This window comes from Lipotes vexillifer, unplaced genomic scaffold (genome assembly GCF_000442215.2).
Source record: "Lipotes vexillifer unplaced genomic scaffold, Lipotes_vexillifer_v1.1 scaffold501, whole genome shotgun sequence".
Taxonomy (NCBI): domain Eukaryota; kingdom Metazoa; phylum Chordata; class Mammalia; order Artiodactyla; family Lipotidae; genus Lipotes; species Lipotes vexillifer.
This window is the reverse complement of record NW_006770014.1, coordinates 160,289-174,125: the sequence shown is the minus strand read 5'-3', so window position 1 is coordinate 174,125 and position 13,837 is coordinate 160,289. Positions and strand designations below refer to the sequence as shown.

At 40.6% G+C, this 13,837-nt stretch overlaps 1 protein-coding gene across 1 annotated transcript in view; it reads right to left on the bottom strand.

The window, feature by feature from the left end:
* MBOAT1 (membrane bound glycerophospholipid O-acyltransferase 1) overlaps nucleotides 1-13,837 on the bottom strand; it is a 124,198-nt gene that overhangs the window by 65,433 nt on the left and 44,928 nt on the right. The window lies entirely within an intron of this gene.

Genomic DNA, 13,837 nt, shown 5'->3' with positions numbered 1-13,837 from the left:
CAAAAAAAAAAAAAAAAAAAAAAAAAAAGAATCAAATCCATGAGGCTTCCCTCATTGGTACCTCAGAAAATAAATGCTTCTCCAAAACAATCATCAGCTGTTTTCTGAGTCTAATTTTTCTCATTTTAAATTAACACAAAATAAGCAAGAACATTGCTCAGATCCAAGGTGCACCACTAAAGACCCACAAAGTAAGAACCAGCCCTGCATTGAACTTTCAACACCAAAACTATCCAGTTATGTAAAATAGGCACCACATCTCCTTAGAAAAATCTCAGTGATCTCTCTCTCAAAAATATTTTACCTAAAAGAAACTATAAAATAATTCCCCAATACCCTTAGAAAAGATCAGCTGATTTAACACAAAACCAAAATACATTAAGTGGTTTAACCATTAATTAACGCTGGAAAAGCAGTTTAAGCTTTTCAGAGTATTCAGAATGAAAACTTCGGTATCAATTTGCTTTTAGAACGGATGGAGGATATGAGTATCTGAATAAACCCTTAACTTCAGTCTCGACAGTTTTTCATGCTGCGAAAAACTGTGGCTGTTAGTGAAATTCATCAGGGTTATGCTCCAAGGTAGGGCTGCAAGTAGCCAACGTCAGCTCCACCCAAGCTCATTTGTTTTCCCAATAACAAGAATACTTTAAACTCTTTATAATTCATAGAAAATAACACTTTCAGAGAATTTCTTGTTTTTAAAATTGACTGTGCTGAGTTTCCCCTCTATTTGGAGATAACCCTTCCCCAGTCTTTCCAAAAACTTATTCCTACTACTGTTCATACTCGATGTCTACCTTGAAAGACAGGAGGTGAACTGGGATCCTATCCTGCATGATGTGGTCATATCTCTTTATAGCCTAAATGCACAACCAACAACACACACACACTCACACACACACACACACACACACACATACACAAAAAGAAAAATAACTGTCTTAGCAAGGTTCAGAATGTAAAGGAATTGGCAACTAGAAAGTCAAAGTTATGATTATTTGTAGACGATCGGTCACACATTCTTTCATTCTCTCAGCCTGCAGACCAGCCCACAGTGAGAGCAGAACATAGTTACTCAGAAGAGCAAGCAAGGGGAAATTTGCTCCATTCTTTTTGGTTGGCCAGTGATTATTGAGCATCCTTGTGCATGAAGAATGGTTCAGGGGCTAGAGCAGCAGTTCTCAAAAGTATGGTCCCCAGACCAGCAGGAGTAGCATCACCTGGAAACTTGTTAGAAATGCACACTCCCCGGTCCCACCCAGACCTACTAAATGAGACATCCCCAGAGTGGGCCCAGCAATCTGTGTTTTATCAGGCCCCCCCAAGTGATTGTGATGCACACTCGAGTTTGAGAGCCAACAGGACAGAGGAGAAAAAAGGCATGATCCCTGCCTCCAGGAGTTTACAATCTAACTGGCAAGAGAACACAAATAACGTACAAGAAACTGTAAAGTAACATTAACATTGTGTGCCTTTAGATCCAAAGTAAATGACAAGAAGTTCATCGTTAAGGAGGGATGAGATTCAGGCAGACAATCAGGAAAACCGTTGAAACAGGTGAAAATTGAGGGATGTTACGAACATTAAAAAATTAAAAAATAATGCCTGGGTCCTATCCTCAACCATTCTGATTGATCTAGCCTGTCGTCAGGCCTTTTCAAAGTGTTCAGGTGATTCTAATATGCAGGCAGGATGGCGACCTCCTAGATTAGAAGAATAAAGAGAGAGACCTACAGAGGCACCCATTAGGAGCTGGACTTTCCCAGAATGCAAAACACAAATCCAGGACAGGGAGGTTGGACCATGCAAGCTTGAGGCAAGGATGAAGTAGAAGAGATTTAAGAGTGATCAAAGCCTGACTGCCATCACTCAGCCAACCCAGGGCTCCTCAGGGCTCCTGAGCTGGGCCGGTCATCTTCAAGACCCCTTCAAACCTATCTCCAAGGAAGAGAGGGCCTCACTGTGGGAAAACTACATCTAATCATGTCACCCCAGCAACTGAAAAGGAGAAAGAGAAGACTCACTTGGCCATTGAAGCAAACTGCCATTATTTAGTCATTTACATAATGTCACATGTAACCAACTGAATGCCCTAGTCCTGACACTAAAAAGCCAACTGGTCAGGCTTAGGTAATTCATGGATTAATTCCACAAACATTTAGTGGTTGACTCTATATGTTAGATACTGGGGACAGTGAGCGAGACATTGTCACTACCCTCAAGTCAAGAAGAGGAGCTTTACATGCTCTGGGTTTCAATGTCCTTTTATGAACTGGTCTCTAATGCCTCTTCCAGCTCTAATGGTCTCTGATTCCATACATATCTTTTCCCTTACCCCATATCTTTTGCATTTCCCTTTGTAAATGTGCAAATGCAACACTTCAATATGGATTAAAAGCTTTCCCCTATATACAAACACAGCCCACTCCCCCCACCTCTTCCCAGGAGTAAGTCACGGATGGCTAGCTGAGGGTTCAGGGCAAACTGTTCCAAGGTAAAAGTAAAAATACACAATAGCAGCACTTAGTTCTGGCAGGAAGGTTCTAGCAGAATTGCTTTTCAATTACCAGAGGTACAGCTTAAAAGGTACGTGGCTGAACCACAAGTAGACACCACTTCACACCATTAGGATGGTAATTATTTTAAAGACAAAATAATGAGCACTGGCAAGGATGTGGAGAAATTAGAACCCTTGTGCACTGCTGGTGGGAATGCAAAATGGTGCAGCTGCCATGGAAAGCAGTGGTTCTTCAAAAAATTGAAAATATAATTACATACAATCCAGCAATTCCGCTCCTGAGTATATACCCAAAAGAACTGAAAGCAGGGTCTTGAAGAGATATTTGCCCACCATGTTTATAGCAGTATTAACCACAATAGCCAAAATGTGGAAACAACCCAAATGTCTATAAACAGTTGAAGGGATAAACAAAATGTGGTATATATACATACAGTGGAATATTATTCAGCCTTAGAATGGGGAAAATTCTGACACATGCTACAACATGGATGAACCTTGAAGATACTATGCTAAGTGAAATAATCCAGACACAGAAGGACAAATATCTGATTCCACTTATATGAGGTACCTAGAAGAGTAAAATTCATCAAGACTGAAAGTAGAATAGTGGTTGCCAGGGACTGAGGAGTGGAGAGATGGATGGTGTGATAGTTTCATAACAATGTGAATGTACTTAATGCCACTGAACTACACTATATGCTTAAAAATGGGTAAAATGGAAAATTTTACACTATGTATATTTTACCAGGGTTTTTAAAAATGTACAGGCTGGAGCACAATACCAGTTTCTTTGTGTTTCCTTGTTCATATCAATACTGGTAGCTGGTATGAACTATGGCCATCTCTGCAGCCAAGACTGGCTAGCTGCCGTTGACAACAATTCATATAGGAACATAATTAGATCTTTGTTCCCTTCCTCTCTAACGGACTAACAAAATTGGAGACATTATATTTTAAAAATATATCCCAAAATGGGTTTGATTTAATGTATGGGATCTACTTCCAAATAATCTTGAGGGGATGGGAAGAGAGGAGTGAGCATAAATCCGTGGTCCTCAGCTAGGGATAAACTGCTCCCCAGGGGACATTTTTGGTTATCATAACCAGAAAGGGGGTGGGGGGGGTTGGTGCTACTGGCATCTAGTAGGTAGAGACCAGGGATACTGCTAAACATCCTGCAAGGCACAGGGCAGCCTCCCACACAAAGAATTTTCCAGTCCAAAATGTCAGTAGTGCCAAGGTTAAGAACTCCTGGTATTGATGAAACAAGATTGGCCATGAGCATCAAACTGCTGAGGCTGAGTGCTGGGCACATGAAAAGTCCACTCTACTCATGTCTCCACTTTCACATATTTTTGCCCTTTTCCCTAATAAACAGGTTTTTAAAACTACACAACTCTGGAAAGCAAATCACTGGCCTGAGATGATACAGAGTTTAAACCCTAGTGATTCCAAGTAGTTGAAACGGAAGTCTCTTTATCCACATCAGAGAAACAGCTAAGTTAGTGAGGAAATATACGTAAGTGTAGAAACAAACAAAACCAATAAAGGGATGATGGCTTCCTAAACAGGGAAAGAACCACCTTTTATGAAATGATCAAACTCCCAAAAGAAGAGAACCAAATTATAACAAATCCAAGAGAAAAGGATTTTCCCTTCAATAATAATCAAATTAAGTACTTGTGGCCTCCCAGCCCGTGACCAGCAACAGAAGCAGCGGTTACCAGCAGAGGCAGACTACTGGGCTGCAAGACCCAGCTTCACCACTTACTGGCTGAAGAGTTACAAAGCTCGCTTCGTCTTGGCTCCGGGTTCATGTGATGGAGGCAGTAACAGTAGCACTATTTCTCAGGTTGTTTTGAGGGCTAAAGAAGTTAACGTAGAAAACCACTGGAAACAGTTCTGGCACGGACAGGCACTTGCTATTAATATTATTCTATTTCCACTAAGTTAACACACAAATTGTGCACAGATTAAACTCAATATGCGGTCGCCACCGTTGGGCTGTTAAGAATCGGCTTCCCCAGTCTCCTCCCTGCTGCTCGTGGACTGATGCCCTCTCCCATCATTCAGGCAGCTGCCCGAATCTTCCACGTACCCTTTCTTCCACAGGGAGAGGCAACGCAGCCTAGGACGAAAGAGTCAACCCCTGGGTTTCCCGGTTCCTGATTAGAGTCTTCTAAACCTAAAGCAGAGGTAAATCTGAAAGTCAAAGCAGTCTCCAGAAATTTAGGAAAGCTCTCTTTTTCCTTTCTAATCCTGAAAGCTTATCTTCACAGATCAGGAGCAAAACTGAAGTATTTAAAGCATTGGAGTTTCTACCATAATCCCAGAGGGAAGAAAAGCTCTTAATGATATAAGAGCGATTTTTCGGCACAAAAGTTGATAAAGAGTTTGGCCAGGGGGCTTCCCTGGTGGCGCAGTGGTTGAGAGTTCTCTTTTTCTTGAGAACTCTGATACACTAACAAATCTTTTTCTTTAACACAGAACTCTATATTTCTCTTTTAGTATAGTCCATATCTAATAGAGCAATTATTCATACCACATGTAGCTGGTAGATGCTACTCCATCTAAAATCTAGAGGTTCTCAACCGCATATCATGTCGCTGTTGTATTCTAGTCAGTTGAATTGGACCCCACGATAATAAAATGAAACAGAGCTAGTTTTTCTCTCATTATGTCAACCTTCTCTCTGCGGGGAAAAAAAAAAAAAAAAAAAGAGTTTGGTCAGGGATCTGAAGGAGGGATTCCGTGGGTCAGGACTACCACTTAGACATGGGGACAAAAGGGTTAAGAGCAAAGATGCTCAGACCATTGAAATGGATGGCATCCCTAGAGAAGTCTGGAGGAAGGATGCAGGTTATCACAGAAGAGAGGGTGGCCCGGCTTCTCAGAATGCAGCCCGGGGAGATGGCCAGCCCTGTAGAGAGGCACTCCAGAGGACCACAAGATGGGCTCCTCTTGAGCAGAGGCCAGCAAGGTTCCAATGGCACGGGAACCCAATGCCTGCCAAGGCCACGGGGAAGGGCTGCTTCTCAGTCCCAGGTGCAGAGGGAGACGAAGCTTCACAGCCTTAAATGGGAGGTGAGCTGCCTAAAACTGGCAATTTAGCTTGAAAGGTAAATTAAGTTTAGTAGGGAGAAATTTTAAAAGTTCCGTTTTTGCATATGTCTGTGGCTGTAAATTTTAAACCCACTGTTATTACCTCTATTAGAAATGTGTACCAAATTTTTACACACAAAAAAGTACACCTCAGTATTATTTCTAGTAGCAAGAAGAAGGAACCTAAAAGTTCAAGACGCTGGTTAACATATAAAACAAAGGATGCACCTTGCACTACAATCCTTTTCAAAAGGAATATGGTAGCATTTGCTACAAGTCATACTTTTGACCAATTCCTGGAAATGTATTCATTGGTTGATAAAAAGCTTAATGCTGAAAAAATGTCAGGGCATTATTTACAAGACAAAATAAAGCAAAATCTACCTACATATAGGATCATAGAGGGATAGTAATTAATGGTAAACCCGTTCAGTATAATAGTATTAAAATGGGCATTACAAAGCACCTATAATGAAATGAAAAACATTTGCTGTAACTAATAAAAAGCAGAATATAAAACTGTATGGACATGTACAACCATGTTTTAAAAAAAACAATAATGGCATATGGAAAAAGGCAAAGATAACACGTAAAATTGAATACAGTGGTTTTATCAAGATGACAGGAATCCAGGCAAATTCTTTGTAAATTTTTTTTCAACTCATAATGTAATTTCCATAATGAATTTCTCATACACACACACACACACACACACACACACACACACACACACACACCACACCACACACACACAATCAGGGCACTCTAAGAAACTCACAACAATTCTTATTTAATTCTACTCTATCCTCAGGGTTGCATTTATTAGCACCTACTATAAATAAAGTTTAGGGAGGAGTTAGGCATAAATAGAAATCAACTTGTAAAAAGTTTCACCTTAAAGAAAAACGCCCTTTTTACAGGCAGCAAAATTTGAGGAGTAACCGTGATGTGCATGGCCAGAGAAGATGAAAATAGGCACCTTTACACTTAATAAACTCTTCACATTTAAAAGGAAAGTGTTAATTCTCGGTATCACTCTGCACAGTAGTCAAAGATAAGAATCAAGTTTTTACTTTTAGTATTAGAAACTACATGAATAAATGTATTTATAAACATATTTGTTCTAGTAATGCTATATTGGATGCACTATTTAATTAAAAAAATTTGCTTTTAAAACCTCTTTTCCATTTCTTAAATTTTACTATTTTGAAACAAACATGCCAAGCGGCAAGTTAATTTCAAGTTCCATTCTACTATGTAAACTCAGGTATGAATATTACATTCTGTCAACAGCACAGACCACCATATTTTCATTTAAAACATGTAAATTGCATTTGTATATTTCAATTGTGTGTTTATAAATTTTTATGGAACAACTTTGTTACTAACTAGACCTCTAAAATTACAAAATTATTTTGTTTTTTGCCTTAGTAAAAAAATTAAAATTTAAAAAAAAAAAGGAAGGTGTGCCAAGTTTTTATTTTTCTACTGATGCCCTCCCTCTAGAGCAGGAAAGAAAGCTGCACTTTCATTCGTGATCTCCAACAATACGCCCTCCACAGTTAAACAATTATGTGGGCCCTTCTACAGAAGGAAGCAGTAGAGCACAGTTGTTTTGATCCAACATAACTTGGATTCAGCAAGAGCTCAATTTTGACTGCTCTCACAAGATTTCAAAGTCACGTACCCAAGGGTTTGACTTCTTATTTCACCAAAGCCCAATCACACTGAGCTGCAATTTTCCAGTGTAAGTTTTCAATCTTTCTGCTCTCATGTGCTGCCACAAAGGCATTTCTTTGGGATTTGTGTTCCGTGGCCTTCATATGCTTCCCCAAAAAACCAAACTTTGCCAGGAGCACAAAACATTGCCTTCCTCCTAATGAACAGATGCAAGCAGGCTATTTTTTTTTTTTTTTTTTTTTATGGCTGTGTTGGGTCTTCGTTGCTGCGCGCAGGCTTTCACTAGTTGCGGCGAGCGGGGGCCACTCTTCATCGCGGTGCGCGGGCCTCTCACTATCGCAGCCTCTCTTGTTGCCGAGCACAGGCTCCAGATGCGCAGGCTCAGTAGTTGTGGCTCATGGGCCCAGTTGCTCCGTGGCAGGTGGGATCCTCCCAGACCAGGGCTCGAACCCGTGTCCCCTGCATTGGCAGGCAGGTTCTCAACCACTGCATCACCAGGGAAGCCCCCAAGCAGGCTATTTTTAATGAACAGCAAAGATTAACAGTCCAAAATGATTTCCCTGCTACAGTGATTTACCAGAGGTTCACCAGTGAGACCGAGGCAACTGTCCAGGTCTGGAATGCTCTTCTCAGCAACGCTGCCTTATATGTTCCCAGACAAAACCAATCTAATTAAGCAATTCCTTATTTAAAGGCGGGCTGTCCCTCCTCCACAAACAGTGCTTTTGGTGCACCGCCTCCTACAAATGCGTGTGGCCCAGGAAAGTATGAAAAATGCTATTCCCTTCTGTACCACAGAACAAAAAGTGGCTGTCCCATACTCTTTAGCTACTTTGCACTTTCAAAGACATCCTTGTTATACTTTAAATCTAAACTCCTTGGAATGTCAGCAAGAAATGCTTTTAAATCTGTAATAAGCCAGTGTTTTCCAAGCTTGTAGATGAACAAATATGATTTAAGACTGATAATCAATGTGTGTAATGTATAACCACACAAACTTCTAGTTGATATTCTGTCTCATCGTAACAATAAACGCTTTTTTTTTTTTTGAGTGCTTACCAAGTGTCGGGCACAGTGATAAACTTTACGTAAATGATGTAATTTCGGCTTCCCAACGTTATGAAGGAGCTTCCTCCCACTTTACACAGTAGGAGAAGGAAAAACAAAGGCTGAATTCACAAAGCTAGTAGTGACACAGCCAAGGTTTAAAACCTGGCCTGAGTCCTCACTCATTACATTGTACTGCCTCCCCTCAACTTCAGACATTCTCCCCAGAAATACTGTCACTCAGGGAGAATTTAGTAGCTGCCTGGATTAATTTCCTCAGGCTGCCATATCAAAGTACCACAGGCTGGGGGGCTTAAACAATAGAACTTTATTATCTCACAATTCTGGAGGCTCTGAATTCAAGACGTCGGCAGGGTTCTTTTCTTCTGAGGCCTCTCTCCTTGCCTTGTAGACAGCTGTCTTCTCCCTCCCAGAGGGTCTTCGCTCTGTCCGTGTCTGTGACCAAATTTCCTCTTTTTTATAAGGACATCCGTCATTGGATTAGGACCTACCCAAACGACCTCATTTAACTGAGTTACCTCTTTAAAGACACTATCTCCAAATACAGTCATGTTCTGAGATACTGGGGGTTAGGACTTCAATATTTGGATTTTGCAGGAACACGGTTCAACCTCTAACACTTCGCAATAAAAATCTACTCAAAGACGTGGAATGAAACAGACCTCATTTTTCTCGCTCCTGCAGGTGGGAAGTTAGCAAGACCCAAACCAAACTGTGAGGGATGCTGTGTCTCAGCATAAGCTGGAGCCCCCTTCCTTGCCTGGAGATACCTCTGTACACAGAAGACTTGACAGAATTCAGAAGTATTTGAGGAATCCTGAAAAACCTTGTCCACAAGCATGCTGTCACCCACCTCCTCTGGAGATATCATTTCACCATTAGAATTAATTCCATTGTTAGCCAGTTAAAATATTAATAATAATAATAGCTAGTATTTAGGGTGCTTACTATATCCCAGCAGTGCTCTAAGTCCTTCTGCCTGTAAGTCACAGAGAGGTTAAGAAATTTTCCCCAAAATCACACACCTGGTAAGTGGCAACACTGTAATTTAAACTTGGGGATACTGGGTCCAGAGACCATCTGCTCAGCCACCCCAGAATGATTCAGTTAGTTCAATCTTCTCAAGTAATTCCAACATCTCATTTTCCGGATAAGGAAAGTGGAGCCCAGAGATGCCCACTCACTCAGCCTGGGTCACACAGTCACTGAGAATCAGACTGGGACAAGAATGAAGGAGGCCAGCACAACTTCCCAAAATTCCCCACCAGCCTTGGGTGTGGGATGGAAATAAAACAGGGTGCAGGGGGTCAGACAGGCCCATCTAGAAATAAGTTCTGAGTAAGGATCCCTGGACCTCCAAAGAGGGAAGGGGAAACAGGCTGCTGTAGAAAACACCACTGAACAAGCACGTGCAACGTCTGCAGATGACTTTATAATCTTTTTTTATTGAGATACAACTGACATATAACATTATATTAGTTTCAGGTGTACAACATAATGATTTGATATTTGCATGTATTGTAAATGATCAATACAGTAATTCTAGTTAACAGCCATCACCACACACAGTTACAACTTTTTTTTCTTGTGATGAGAAATTTTAAGATCTATCTCATAGTTACTGTACAACACAGGGAACAATATTCAATATCCTGTAACAACCTATAATGGAAAAGTAATCTGAAAAAAAAATATATGGTAACAACTTTCAAATATACATTTCATTTTCTTATAAAATTAATAATTGTTCATTTGAACAACTGAACAAATACAGAGACGTGCAGGGTAAAAGCTCAGTTTCCCCACTGCCAACCTTCCACAGACACTCTCCACCATTCTTCTTAGCAAACTACAGTATGTTTTTAAATACTTTTTTCTATTTGCAAAAATATACCCATATACACGGTTTCTCCTTTGAATATAATCACGGTATAAAAATTACCTGCAACTCAATTTTTCACTAACAAAATATCATAGATATCTTCCCAAGTCTGCTCACGTTGAGCTAGTTTATACTTTAAAAAGTAAAAAGCTGCATGATATTCCAAAATACGTGTTGGGGGAGAGGGGAACACTCCCCACTTCGTAGATTTCCATAAGGACAAAATAATTTCCAGTCCATTCCCTAGGAGGGAAAATAAAAAAGGAGAATTTCCACCTACTGTCCACCCTGACCCCTTGCTTCCTCCTCCCCCAGGGAAGGAAGAATGACTTAGCCAACTGGCGAATCGCAGAGGAGACACTGGGCATGCCTGGTTCAGCCCCCTGGGACTTCTGTCTTTGGGGGTCAGTCTGCATTTAAACAAGGACATTCTCTGCTCTGTGCTCTATGCCCTGCTGCCCTTCTCCCCTGAGTACCAGTAGTTGGGGGCATAAGTCTTTCTCATTCAAGGGTAAAGAGACAGGAAACTTTTGGTCAATCAGCTTTATCACTAATAAAGATAATATTTTGATCTCCCTCTGGCTGTCTCTTGGGTCTTATTTCCTAACTGGTTCCACATCTAGGAGAGGAAGAAAAGGGTTTTGTTGATTAGTTTCCCAAAACGTCAATATTATGTATGTGACATAATTTATGCAAGCATCCTCCAACTGCCAAGTGGTTTCCAGTTTGGGACCATTACAAATAGCACCATTAAAAAAAAAAAATCCTTGTACATACATCCTTATGTACTGGTGACTTTATGTCTCTAAGATAAATTCCTAGGAGTTCGATCAAACAGAATATTTATTTAAAATTTCAATAAATATGACCAGGTTACTTTCTCTAAAAGTTTAAGCAGTTTTGTAATAACTGCTGACCCTCCCGCCAGCTACATATGAGTATGCGTCCTTTCCCCACACCCTTGCCTGCAGCAGATGCTATGAATCTGTTTAATCTTTCCGATCAGGTAGAGAACTGGTAGTATATTAATTTCAATTTGCATTTTCCTGACTACTGGTTGAGCATCTTTTCATTTATTATTGGCCTTTGGCCAATGAATTTATTAGCCACTGGATTAACATTTTCATTATAGTAAAAAGGGAGTGATGCAGATCAATTAAGCACTCAGATTTAATCAACAGTACAGGGTTCCTCAGTATCTGTGGGGATTGGTTCTAAGACCCTAGCAGATGCCAAAATCTGGGGACTGTTGGCCCTCCTTATCCTCAGGTTCTATCCACAGATTCAACCAACTTCAAATTCGCAGACAAAGGAGGGCACACTGTAATGAGAGCTAGCAGAGTATAGGGATAAGAGTACAGGCTCTGGAGCCAGACTACCGAGGATTGAATCCCACCCTAACTTACCTCCTAGCTGTACAACTTTAGCTAGTTATCTAACCTGTACTCCAATTCTTCTGTAAAATGAGGATAATAATATAGCTACCCTCATAGAATTAAGTGAGTTAATACATGTAAAGTGATAAGCACGGTGCCTGTCCAGCATGAAATGCTCAAAGTGTGCTAAATATTATCTTTTTTTCCCCATCAAGTTGTTTACCCAACACAGTAACAAGAAGAGCTCAAATGTACTAATTAGAGTTGATCAATTTCTCTGCACATCCTTTAGTAAAAAGCATATAAATGATGAATGTCCCCCCCCATCACTTATGGGCTACCAAATGCATAAGCTCTTACATAGTCAGCAGCTGTCCTAAATGTAAAAATGCAATTAGTCCATCTTCTCTCCCAGTGAGATTCAACTGAGTACTTTAACGAGGCCACATTCATTACTCTAACATTTAAAAAAATCTTATTATTTAAAAGTTCTTAGACATTACTGATCTGAAATAGTAGAATTAATCAATAAACATAAGCCAACCGGAATGGAGCAGGAATCAGTTACACTATGATACTATAGTGTCATCTTATAAAAAAAAGTAACTAGACACACACACACACACACACACACACACACACATACACACGCACACACACTGTACTTGGTTATTTCATGTCCCTAGGGAGGCAGTACGTACAAATATCATCAGTGTTTCCCCAGTGGGTAAAATGGAGAGGTTAAATAAGGTTTATTTAATGAAAGAGAGGAAAACAGACTCCCAGGTCACCTCTTTCCCCAACAACCTATCACTGCCTCGTAAACAAAAAACCTGACCTGAACAATTTCCTTCCTGGTGGACTTAAGTAAAAACTTTACCACTCCAAAGAAAGTGCCTTCCACAGATGGATCTGCTCTCCCATCACCCATAATACGACTTACTATTTAAGATGCTACTGTGAAAGAGATATGGGAACATATGTGTATGTATAACTGATTCACTTTGTTATAAAGCAGAAACTAACACACCATTGTAAAGCAACTGTACTCCAATAACGATGAAAATTTAAAAAAAGATGCTACTGTGAGTGAGATCTTTGGGGACGAGGGAAAATGCAGAACCAGGGCTATATTTTCTTATGCAACACCCTAGGGTGTGACCAATTATCTCAGACTGTTATGAAATTCTCAAAAGTCTCGACACAGAATTAATTTTAATTCAGTTTTAAGTTGAAAATAAAACATATCACCTTTTAGCTTTTATAAAACAGAGCTCTTGTGGAGGCAGACGGGATGCAACACAAATGCCACAATTCCAAGAGTGGACAGACCGAAGGCCTAGTGGCCATTGTACAACCAGGGAACCTCAAAATAGGAATATCTGTGACTCTGCCTGTCCCTAAGTACTAAGCTTTTCCAGTTTCTATTATGTAATCACCTTCTCTAAAATATGTTTATAATAAAAGGGAAACTCCAATTTGGACCATGAGTCAAAGGAACTGTGCATCCCTTTTTAAAAAAACGAACAAACAAAAAACAACCTTAGCCTACTCAACAGGAAACAAGACAACCGTTTTCAAAGGCAGGAAACAAATGACCAACTACAGGTTAAAAAAAAATTTCAAGTAGTAGGCAAACGTTTCTTTGGTGCTTATTAATTCTCCCACCTATAGAGTCATAGGGAGGGACTGGGGGAAGGATTTGTACTTTTAAAATTTAATTACAAAGAACCCCTAAAATCAGACACTATTTCTTCCCCTCCCCTTCATGCCATAAATCACGACATCTCCCTAACACTCCAAAACAACTGCTCTGAGCAAGTCGCTAACCACCTCCTTGTTTGCTAGAGTCAATGAACCTTACCCAGTCTTTGCCTGCCATGAGCTCTCAGCAACATCTGACACAGTGCATTATCCTCTGCTCTTTCTTCTTGACTCCCTGACACTCCCTTGGTTGTCTTTACCTTCTGATCACTCCTTACCCCTCTCCTTTGACAGCTGCCCCCCTGCCGCCCACCCCTGCTAAGATGGTGCCCTCTGGGGGCCATCCCAGGCCAGCTTCGCTTCCCATGCCGAGTGATTGCCAATATATGCCAAAGGATCTCTCTTACGCCTGTGCCTCCAACCACCAGCCGATGACTTCCAGATCTTTTTCTGCAACCCAGATGTCTCTCCTAAATTCCCAGGCATACACCCCCCCCCCCC